The sequence below is a fragment of the Mastomys coucha genome, unplaced genomic scaffold, assembly GCF_008632895.1.
Source record: "Mastomys coucha isolate ucsf_1 unplaced genomic scaffold, UCSF_Mcou_1 pScaffold20, whole genome shotgun sequence".
Classification (NCBI taxonomy): domain Eukaryota; kingdom Metazoa; phylum Chordata; class Mammalia; order Rodentia; family Muridae; genus Mastomys; species Mastomys coucha.
In genome coordinates, this window is record NW_022196903.1 from 38,673,437 (window position 1) to 38,684,096 (window position 10,660).

The window sequence follows — 10,660 nt, forward strand, 5'->3', positions numbered from 1 at the left end:
TAAAAAAAAATTTCAACTTAAAAAAAAAAAAAGAAGAAGATAACATCATAGAAAAAAAAATTCAAGATGACTGATTGACCAGAACTTGTGTTGTCTAATATTTATCTTCCCACGTGGGTAAGGTACAGTATGGCTAGCCTATCTCTTCTTTTCTCTTTCAATCTCTTCCTATCTATTTATTACTCCTATTACCAGAAGAACCCTTTATTTTATTTACGTTGGCGCCGGCGGCCAACAATGTTGTGGCTTTATTTTCATTAAACTCTAGAAAGTCTTTAATTTCTTTCTTTATTTCTTCCTTAACCAAGTTATCATTGAGTAGAGTGTTGTTAAACTTCCACGTGTATGTGGGTATTCTATTGTATATGTTGTTATTGAGGAGCAGCCTTAGTCCATGGTGATCTGATAGGATGCAAGGAATTATTTCAATCTTCTTGTATCTGTTGAGGCCTGATTTGTGACCAATTATGTGGTCAGTTTTGGAGAAGGTACCATGAGGTGCTGAGAAGAAGGTATATCCTTTTGTTTTAAGGTAATAAGTTCTATAGTTATCTGTTAGATCCATCTGTTTCATAACTTCTGTTAGTCTCACTGTGTCTTTGTTTAGTTTCTGTTTCCATGATCTTGTCCATTGAAGAGAGTGGGGTGTTGAAATCTCTCACTATTATTGTGTGTGGTGCAATATGTGATTTGATCTTTAGTAAAGTATCTTTTATAAATGTAGATTCCCTTTTATTTGGAGCATAGAGGTTCACAATTGGGAGTTCATCTTGGTAGATCATACCTTTCATGAGTATGAGGTGTTCTTCCTCATCTTTTATGATCACTTTAGGGTGAAAGTCGATTTTATTCGATATTAGAATGGCCACTCCATCTTTTTTCTTGGGACCATTGGCTTGGAGAATTGTTTTCAAGCCTTTTATTCTTAAGTAGTGTATGTTTTTTTCACTGAGGTGTGTGTTCTGTATGCAACAAAATGTTGGATCCTGTTTATGTACCCAATCTGATAGTCTATGTCTTTTTATTGGTGAATTGAGTCCATTGTTATTTTTAGATATTAAGGACAAGTAATTGTTGCTTCCTGTTATTTTTGTTTTTAGAGTTGGAATTCTGTTCATGTGGCTATCTTCTTTTAGTTTTGTTGGAAGATTACTTTTTTGCTTTTTTAAGGGATGTAGTTCCCGTCCTTAAGTTGGAGTTTTCCATTTATTACCCTTTGAAGGGCTGGATTTGTGGAAATATATTGTGTGAATTTGGTTTTGTCATGGAATATTTTGGTTTCTCCATCTATGGTAATTGAGAGTTTTACTGGGTATAGTAGCCTGGGCTGTCATTTGTGTTCTCTTAGGGTCTGTATTGCATCAACCCAGGATATTCTGGCTTTCATAGTCTTTGGTGAGAAGTCTGGTGTAATTTTGATAGGTCTGCCTTTTATATGTTACTTGACCTTTTTTTTTTTTTTTTTTTTTTTTTTTTTTGTTACTTGACCTTTTTCCCTCACTGCTTTTAATATTCTTTTTTTTGTTGTTGTTTTGTGCATTTGGTGTTTTGACCATTACATGGTGGGAGGAATTTCTTTTCTGGTCCAGTCTATTTGCAGTTCTATAGCCTACTTGTTTGTTCATGGGCATCTCTGTCTTTAGGTTAGGGAAGTTTTTTCTATCATTTTGTTGAAGATATTTACTGGCCCTTTATGTTGGAGGTCTTCACTCTCTTCTATACCTATTATCCTTAATTTTGGTGTTCTCATTGTGTCCTGAATTTCCTGAAGGTTTTGAGTTAGGAATGTTTTGCATTTTGTGTTTTCTTTGACTGTTGTGTCAATGTTTTCTATGGTATCTTCTGCACCTGAGATTCTCTCTTGTATTCTGTTGGCAGATGCTTGCATCTATGGTTCCTGACTTCTTTCCTAGGATTTCTACCTTCCGAGTTGTCTCTCTTTGTGATTTCTTAACTGTTTCTACTTCTATTTTTAGGTCCTGGATGGTTTTGTTCAATTCCTTCACTTGTTTGCTTGTACTTTCCTGTAATTCTTTAAGGGATTTTTGTGTTTCCTCTTTAAGGGCTTCTTCTTGTTTACTTGTATTCTCCTGTAATTCTTTAAGGGTCTTTTTGTGTTTCCTCTTTAATGGTTTGTATCTCTTTACCTGTGTTCTCCTGTATTTCTTTAAGGGAGTTATTCATGTCCTTCTTAAATTCTTCTATCACCATCATGAGATATTATTTTAGATCCAAATATTGCTTTTCTGGTGTTTTGGGATAGCCAAGACTTGCTGTGGTTGGAGTAGTAGGTTCTGATGAAGCCAAGTAGTCTTGGTTTCTGTTGGTAAGATTCTTGCATTTGCCTTTTGCCATCTGTTAATCTCTGGTGTTAGTTGTTCTTGCTGTCTCTGGCTGGAGCTTGTTCCTTCTATGGGTCTGTAAGCCTGTGTCAGCACTTCTGGGAGATCAGCTCTCCTCTGGTAAAACCAGTGCTTAGATGGCTGTGGATCAGTTATCTGTCCTGAGTCCCGAGTCCCTGGGTTGGAGTACTCCCAGGAGGCAATCTCTGCACTTGCAGGGAAAGGGCAGAGAGGGCTGTGGATCTGCTGTCACTCCTAGGTTTAGATGGAGGTAGAAAGGATCCTGACCTCTCTGCCCTGCCTTCTGACTGGTCCTGCCTTAGAAAGTTACTGGAGAGAAAATGGCGATCTCCCCAGAGTCCATGGGTTAGAGCACTCCCTGGAGGCAAGCTTTCTGCTTGCCTGGAAGGGGCAGAGAGGGCTGTGGATCCACTGTCACTCCTAGGTATACATGGAGGTAGAACGGATTCTGGCCTTGCTGCCTTGCCACTTGTGAGGCCTGTACTGTTTTCTTTAGTACATTAATGCATGCTGTGGGACCATGAAAGGCAGCCTATTTTCTGTTCAAGCTAGTTTTAAACCCTGGAGACCTGGCAGGTGTTCTTGTGGTTTCTCCAGGCCATGTGCTTCTGCTCCTCTTTCCTTCCACCTCCTTCTCTGTTTCCTCCCCTCTCATTTTCTCCCAAATCTTCAGTTCCACTTCCCCTCTTTCTCTCCTCTCTGTTGACATTTATCCAAACTGTGCAGATCTTACTTGCTGAAACTGGGATTGGAGGTCCTGGAAAAATGGGGCAGACTATAGTTTTAGGCTATAGACAAGCTTACTTCAGTTTCAGTGTACTTTTATACACAAATGTAACAAAAAACAATGATTTAAGGAAGGTTGTTTGTGTTCAGAAAACATGATCAGAAAAACCTGTAAATAAAAGCCAGTAAGAACATATTAAATATTAACAGGGCAGTCTTTTCCCAGAACTTTCCCAGGACAGACCAATTTAAACACAATTGCTTGGTACTATAGATTATATTTGGGAAAGCATGAAAGCAAGGCAGAAGTCCATATTCAGATTCAGGTTATGCTGAGTAGATTGGGTTCTACAGCTGTGTTCTGACATCCAGCAACAATAAACATCTTCTAAATTGAATATAAATGTTTGTCACAGGAGGCACAAAATCACAGCCAAGAGCAATCCAGAGAACAAAATGCATCTGAGGTAAAAGGCCCTCTGCCTTTTTTTCCTGGAACCTCTCTGACAGTTCCCCAAGGGATTGTATGCCCTGGATCATTCTTTTGACTGCATTTGGACACCTGTCCATCAGAGAGAGTACTGCAGGTAATTTTCTGAGCACAACAGTAAAAGGCTTTTAGGGGAGATGGATAGGTCAAAGAATAGATTATAGCATGGGACAAAGCTGTCTTGGGCTTTGGGGAGGTGTCTCTCTCCTCTGTGACATAAGTATACTCATCCTCTGTTGATGGAGTAATAGGATAGAGGTTAGTTGTTTTCTCTTTGGCAGAATATTTCTTCTTTTTTTGTGTTCTTTTGCTTGTTTTTTTTTTTTTTTTTTTTTTTTTTTTTTTTTTTTTTTTTTTTTTTTTTTGAGACAAGATTTCTCTGTATAGCTCTGGCTGTCCTGGAACTCACTCTGTAGACCAGGCTGGTCTCAAACTCAGAAATCCACCTGCCTCCCAAGTGCTGGGATTAAAGGCATGCGCCACCACTTCTGGCAGAATCTTTCACTAGGTATCTAGAGAGACTTCAAAGAAAGCTGCTTCTTCCTCTTTAGGTCAAAAAGAAGAGACAATGACAGAAGAAAGAGTGGGAGAAGGTCATAAACAAACTCATGCTTGGAGTGCTTTTCATACAAATATTCAGTCAGCATGGCAAAGTGCTGTCTTTGGAGATTATATTACTTAGGGATATTATTGACTTAGTGAAACATTGTGGTTAAAAGCAACTTGGGGAGGAAAGGGTTTATTTGGCTTCTACTTCCATATTGATAACTGGTCATCACTGAGAGAAGTCAGGATAGGAGCTCAAGCAGGGTAGGAACCTGGAGTCAGGAGCTGATACAGAGGCCATGGAGAGGTGCTGCTAACTGGCTTGCTCCCTCTGGATTTCTCAGCCTACTTTCTTATAGAAGCTTGGACCACCAGCCTAGAGTGGTTCTACCCACAATGGACTGTGCTCTCCTCCATCAATCACTAATTTAAAAAGTTACAGGGTTGCCTGCATCCTGATCTGATGGTGTCATTTTCTCATTTGCAATTTCCTCCTCTCAGATTACTATGGCTTGTGTGAATTTGACATAAAACCAGCCAGCACAGGGATATTAGTTTCTGAACCTCAACAAATACTTAGCTACTCTAACTCATCCAGTAGAGAGTAAAAGTGAAGAACAGGAGATTGTAAAAGTAAAAAAAAAAAACTCAAAAAAACCAAAAAACAAAAAACAACCCCCCCTCCCCAAAACAATAAAGCCTTTGGGAAAGAAGAATAGAGAGAACATGAATGTGTTGTCACTGTTCCAAGTCACCATAGCCTCCTTCTGTGGCAAGATGGTAGGTCTTTAATTAGCCTTCCTCTTTTTTCCAGCTCTGTTGCATGACATCTCCCATGCCATCAGTTTCATGAAGAAATGCTTCTCTGGCAAATGCCTGTAAATAGCTCTGAAGAGGTACTAAATGTTTTCTTACATGTTTGTCTAGTGAGTACTTGAATCCAGAAATATCCTTGTGTGCTAGAAGCTTCATGGGTTATCTGCCTGAACTTCTCAGCTTCTTTAGTTTTTATACCATCTCTGATCTGAGGGAGAAGCCCCAGGGATAACTACAAGGTGGAATTTTGACGTTTTTAGTTTTTTTTTTAAATTTATTATTATTTAAAAGAGCCTTTCAAAACCAAACTGAGGTAAAAACCCTGTTCTTGCTCCCTGGGTTGTCAAACATTCTTTTGTGTACTTTGTATTGCATTTGTATGCATTCACGGACAGTTCTCAGAGTGACTAGGACTTGCCAATTAAGGCCCACATTGGAATGTTATAAAATAGAGTTGTTTATTGTAATCACAGATACTGTTCATAACCTAGCAATTTATGTCTTGAAAGCTAATTTAAAAGTTGTTTGAAATAATCAGGGACTTATTCAGCAGCTCCTGGATGGGGACATCTGTACAAATACTTACTATAGTAGCAATGGCAAGAGAGTAGGACAGAAAAAAATAGGTTAGTTAAAAGTTCAAACAAAAAGCAAAACACGAAATGGAAAAGAATTCCCCTTGCTCTATTCAGTGATTGTAAAGAACATTCAAGGACACACTGTTCCAGATTCTCAGGAAAATATTGAAATACACTTTTGACATGACAACAGATTCTGATAGAATTATAAAACATTGAGTAGCTACTTAATTAATTGCAGCTAAAATTCTTGGGACTTTTCCAGACTCCAAGTAAACTCTCATTACCTGTTGAATCATGGCAATTCTCTCTAGAGGAAAGGTGTAAAATATGTACCAGCCAAACCTATGGCTTTTAAACTCTCAAACATCTCCGTTGATGAGATAAATGGCTACCTGTAATGCTAGGAAACCTTTCTGAGGTACACATGGCTCTTCAAAGTGGAAGACAGACTTTCTGGCTAGTACCTGGCTATACATGCCCTGGAAAAGCGTGCTTCTGGGCTGAACAACAGCTATACTCTGGTATTTATGCACCTCTTTTACCATAAGATAAGACCCAGTGGCATTGTCCTCAAAAGGAATAATTGTAATTTTGCAAGTTAGCAGAGCTACGTAGTTCTGAACATATGCCTTAAAGGACTAGGAACAGGCAAGGTGTGCCACTGAACAGGACATGCTTCCCAACTGTGGCACTGCTAGTCATAAATTTCACATACATAACAAAAATGCATTGATTTATAGCCTTTTCTGGTCTACCATAAAACCAGATTTTTATGCTTAAAAATAAATGTCCCTACTGTTCAGAGAAGTTTATATATGTATATTTTTTCAAAAGAGAAAGTTATTTGAGCAACAGAAAAAAAATCAGGTTACTTTGTTGAGCTCAGAGAACCCAGTGGAGTTATAAATATATACACACACTGCATAGATAATCTTTACTGAGCTTCACTTCGTGAAACTTCCTGATGGTTTCTTTAGACTTGTAATAAATCCTCCTTGAGCCTAATTAAATTGGGGTTCAGGATCACTAGTGTTTTATCTTTTACTGAACCTTTAACAGCCGCTTCATTATCCACTGCAGTGGGTAGAATGTACACATGAATAGCTGTGAGTAATGCAATATTTATTATCTTCTTTTCTGGTAAAATATTTTTAGACAGCAATGTTTTTTTTTAAATACTAAAGAGTTGCCTTTTTAGTATCTAGTACAACATTGAGCTGCCTAGATATCAATAAATGTTGATAGTTCAAAAATTATTTTGAATCATTTGCATATATAAGGATAACTTTTTATTATACTTTAAGTTTATTTTTATTAATATTTTATTTATTCTTTGAGAAGGTCACAGTGTATTTTGATCATATTATTTTCTACATTGCTACAGATGACAATATTGATAACTTTCTATTCTCCTGTGGGAGGGACTTCTTTTTTTCCAGGTGGAAAAAAATTATTTTCCTGACCTTATATTTTAACCCATAATATTTTATAAAATATTTATGTGGAGTTATGCATCAATATATCTAATTAGGTACTTAATTTTTGAATAAAACACAACTTACATGTACAAAAATAGTTAAAAACACACCAGAAATTGTTAGAACTCACTCATTCAACAATAAGCATGTATGTATGATTATGTTTTAACTTCTCTGTAATAATTGCTGACATGATTTCACATACAAATATATTAATTTTCCAACAATAATATTGTCTTAGAAAAATGTGTGAAAAGCTCTCTAAGGAGCTTATTTATTTACTGTGTGTATATTTGGGTGGTGTATGCATGTGTGCTCACATGTGTGCAGGTGTATTCACCCATCTGAGCACATGTGGAGGCCAAAAGTTGTTATGATATTTTATCTATTTATCATTGAGCCTAGAATTTGCTGTTTTGGTTAGAGGATGATATCATATAGATTCACTGTTATCATGAACATTTATTCTAGAATTATTTAAGACTTGTAAAAATGCATTTAAAAATGAAACTCTATTGGATGCTACAATTTGTTCCAATATGTAGGGCCTGGAAAGAATGCATAACATGATGCAATCTTGCATGCAACAGATTCTCAATATATTTCTTTTTCATTAAGGTGATTCCGATAGCTCTATGCAGAATATGCAGTGAAAGGCTCCTTTAAGGCTGTTTTGATCGCTTGGACTTTATCCTCAAAGGGAGACAAGAAAATGGAAAGAAAAAAAGTACTTCAGTAGAAAAGGTATTAGAGTATGGCAAGAGAATTAACTTGGGGCTTATGTCACTCTTATCTGGTGTGGAGGTATAAAGAAAATATCTTAACTATTCCAATCATTTTTTTATGAAATAAAAAGTATTTTCTTAGGGTTTGTGAAAACAAAGGAGAGCTCTGTGTAAGCTGGAAATATCTGTGGGTTCATAAGATGCTGCCATGAGTTTATGATGTGAAATGATCATCAGAGCTCTTGCCTTGATCTTCCTTATCAAAAGCTTCTTTTTAGAGCTATTTTCAGAAGCTTGGAAACAATCATTAACACTAAGTCTGTGCTTTAAAAACACAATTCAAAGAGGCTTTGGTCAGAGGAGTTGAACAAATCTCAAAGAAAAGAAAACAGTTTTTTTTTTCCCATAGAATAAAAGGGAAATTTTGGTTCAAAGGAATGGTAGTCTCACACTAATTGAGAAATTATATTAGTTTTAAATATCAGAATAGACAGTGTAGGAGAACATTGTTAATCAGAGATTTCCATTGCTGTGTTTACTTTATGAGCAGTTTAATAAACTCAGAGTGTTTATGAAACCTGCAGTTGAGAAGCTCACACTTGGAGGAGCACCATGTCCTCCAGCATAGCTCTGGCACCATTTCCAGTCGTTTCAACTCTTTTTTTTTTTAATTAGATATTTTCTTTATTTACATCTCATACAATAACTTCTTTCCCAGGTTCCCCTCCAAAAAAATAAAAATAAAAATAAAATAAAATAAAACAAAAACAAAAAAACCCTGTTCCTTCCCCTCTCCCCCTGCTCACCACCCACCCTCTCCTGCTCACTAGCCCTGGCATTCCCCTACACTGGGGCATAGAACCTTCACAAGGCGAAGGGCCACTCCTCACACTGATGACTGACTTGGCCATCCTCGACTATACATATGTTGCTGGAGCCATTAGTCCCACCATGTGTACTCTTTGGTTGGTGGTTTAGTCCCTGGGAGCTCTGAGGGTACTAGTTAGTTCATGTTGTTGTTCATCCTAAGGGGCTTCAAGCCCCTCAGCTCCTCAGGTTCTTTCTTTAGCTCCTTCATTGGGGACCCTGTACTCAGTCTAATGGATGACTATGAGCCTCTACTTCTGTATTAGTCTGGTACTGTCAGAGCCTCTCAGGAGACAGATAAATCAGGCTCCTCTGTCAGCCAGCACTTTCTGGCATTCACAATAGTGTCTGGATTTGATGACTGAATATGGGAAGGATTCCCAGGTGGAGCAGTCTCTGGATTGTCCTTCTCCATAGCAGTCTCTGCTTCATAGTTAGTCTCTAAAACTCCTTCCATGGGTATTTTGTTCCTCCTTTTATGAAGGAATGAAGTATCTACATTTTGGTCTTCCTTCTTCTTGAGTTTCTTGTGGTTTGTGGATTGTACTTTATGTATTCTGATCTTCTGGGATAATATTCACTTATCAGAAAGTGCATACCGTGTGTGTTCTTTTGTGATTGGGTTACTTCACTAAGGGTAATATTCTCCAGATCCATCCATTTCCCAAGAATTTCATAAATTCACTGTTTTTAATAACTGAGTAGTACTCTATTGTGTAACTGTACCACATTTTCTGTATCCATTCCTCTGATGAGGTACATCTGGGTTGTTTCCAGTTTCTGGCTATTTAAATAAGGCTGTTATGAACATAGTGGAGCATGTATCCTTATTACATGTTGGAGCATCTTTATTCCATGTCCATCTCATGAAAGTCCTCAGGAGCTCTCAAGGCTGAATATGGTAGTAAGCAAAAGGAATCATGATCCTTGTTTCTATAGAAGGATACAGGAAATGGTTTGATGACAAAAAGGGTTGCAAATCAATTTTGTGCTTCGAATGAAAATGTCCCTCATATGCTCAGAGAATTCCACACATGGTCCACAGTTGGTGGTGCCTTTTGGGGGTTTTGAAGGTGGCCTTGGTGGAAGAAGCATGTTCCTGTGAGCAGGCTTTGAGAATGTGAAGACTTGAGTCAATATCATTTCTCTATTTCTTGCTTGTGGTTAAGGAATCTTTCACTTCTGTTCCAGCTGCCATCCTTACTTGTTGCTGTGGCTCCCTCCCAAGATCGATTCTTATCTCTCTGAAATGTAAGTCCAAATAAACCCTTCCTTCTATAATTTGTCTTGGTCATGGGTATTTTATCAAGGCAAAAGAAGTAGAACTATTACATTTAGTTAGTGTGTGTGTGTGTGTGTGTGTGTGTGTGTGTGTGTGTACATGTTTTAAAGTCTACTCTATTAGCAAACTTCAATCAGGCAAGATAATACTAGTCTCAATACTATGCAATGTATCTCTAGAGCCTATTCATTCTATGGAACTGAAACTTTTTTTCTGACTGTCACTGTACATTTATTTTGTTTATTTGTTTACATTCCATTTCTGCCCCCCGCTAGTCCCACCCATAGTTACTCATCCCATTCTTCCTTATGTCTGAGAGGGTGCTCCCCCGCACCAGGCTTCCCCATTCCCTTGGGCCTCAAGTCTCTGGAGGATTAAGCCTCTCACTGAGGCCAGACCAGGTAGACCTCTGCTACATATGTGCCAGGGACTTGGGACAGGCTCTTGTATGCTCCTGGTTAGTGGCTCAGTCACTGGGAGCTCCCTGAGGTCTGGGTTAGTTGAGACTACTGGTCTTCCTACGGGGTTACTCTCCCTTTCAGCTTCTTAATATTTCCCCTAATTCAACCACAGGGAATCCCAACTTCAGTGCAATGGTTGGGTGTAAGTATCTGCTTCTGTCTCAGTCAGCTGCTGGTAGAGCCTCTGAGAGGATAGTTATGCCAGGCTCCTCTCTGTAAGCACATCATAGCATCAGTAATAGTGTCAGGCCTTGGTGCTCCACCCTTTATGAGAAGGATTCCAAGTTGGGCCAGTCATTGGATTGCGTTTCTTCTGTCTCTTCTC

The 10,660-nt window shown here is 38.2% G+C and overlaps 1 long non-coding RNA gene across 1 annotated transcript in view; it reads left to right on the forward strand.

Moving 5' to 3' along the window:
• LOC116098826 overlaps positions 1-9,873 on the forward strand; it is a 73,995-nt gene extending 64,122 nt beyond the window's left edge. Inside the window, exons 3-5 of the long non-coding RNA XR_004121957.1 lie at positions 4,940-5,021; positions 7,619-7,744; positions 9,784-9,873. This is a non-coding gene — a long non-coding RNA (uncharacterized LOC116098826). The remainder of the gene's footprint in view (positions 1-4,939; positions 5,022-7,618; positions 7,745-9,783) is intronic.
• Positions 9,874-10,660: the final 787 nt, after the last annotated feature.